The sequence below is a fragment of the Rattus norvegicus genome, chromosome 4 (assembly GCF_036323735.1).
Source record: "Rattus norvegicus strain BN/NHsdMcwi chromosome 4, GRCr8, whole genome shotgun sequence".
NCBI lineage: Eukaryota > Metazoa > Chordata > Mammalia > Rodentia > Muridae > Rattus > Rattus norvegicus.
The window spans coordinates 102,450,460-102,451,680 of NC_086022.1; the positions used below are offsets into that span (position 1 = coordinate 102,450,460).

General features: G+C 40.8%; 1 pseudogene; it reads left to right on the plus strand.

Annotated features, from left to right (window-relative positions):
- The first annotated feature begins 301 nt into the window (after positions 1–301).
- On the plus strand, positions 302–903 carry Igkvl-ps1 (immunoglobulin kappa variable like, pseudogene 1; annotated as a pseudogene).
- Positions 904–1,221: the final 318 nt, after the last annotated feature.

The following is a 1,221-nucleotide window of genomic DNA, read 5'->3' on the forward strand; positions in this document are numbered from 1 at the left end:
AAATGTTTTACGTTCTTTACATAGTAAATTTATTTTTGCAATCCTCTGCATCACACCTCAGACCACAAGGAAAGCATTTAATAAAATAGACTTTCAGGCTCCTTTAAGATACTCATGATGCTCTAGTAAATTTTCTGCTGACACCAACTCCCTGTGGGTGAAACAGGACCAGGTGCTGCTCGAGCAACTCTCCACACTCTGCTGAGCTGATTTGCATATGAAGTCATTATACAACAGATCAGGCTCCTTTAAGGGCAGCTGCTGGGAGTCTATGAACCAGCCTCTCTTCCAGTTCTCAGAGATGGAGACAGACACATTCCTGCTATGGGTGCTGCTGATTTGGGTTCCAGGTGAGGTTGTAGAGAAATGTTGGAAGCAATTTCTGTGACCATCATGCCTTTCCATGCCTCTGGCATCTTGATTGTTAGGGCATTTGTAATTGGTTTTATGTTTCTCATTTCCTTTGATTTTCTGACTTCTCAGAGAGATGTCCACAGTTATTCTTAAAATTTTAAATTAAAAGGTCCTCTACTGGGAAGGTTTTCAATCATACATAACACCTGTCTGTGTTTATCATTCCAGGTTGCACTGGTGACATTGTGCTGACTCAGTCTCCTGCTTTCCTGTGTCTCTAGGGCAGAGGGCCACCATCTCTTGCAAGTCCAGTCAGAATGTTGATGATAATTATGGCATTCGTTATATGCACTGGTACCAACAGAAACCAGGACAATGACCCAAACTCCTCATCTATTTAGCATCCAACTTAGCATCTGGGATCCCTGCCAGGTTGGTGGCAGTGGGTCTGGGACAGACTTCACCATTGATCCTGTGGAGGCTGATGATATTGCAACTTATTACTGTCAGCAGAGTAAGGATTATCCTGTCACAGTGCTTCGGGGCTGAACAAAAACTTCCTGGGGTTGCAGCCCACTGAGGCTCAGATTCTCAGTTCTCTCTAATTCTCTGACATCTCAACACAGAGCTCTAATCTTGTTTGGAAAAAGATCTCAAATAATGAAATAAGCTTTTACAAACAGATACTCATGTGTGCCCTGTCCTATATTCTGTAGGATTTAATCATATATGAACAAAATTTAGACTTTTATGATTGATTCTTTATTACTATTTATTACCTACAATTTTTACTAACATTTATTTTATGATTTTTTCATGCTTTCTAACCCATCTCTCTGACCACATCTCTGATTATTCCCTCAACTC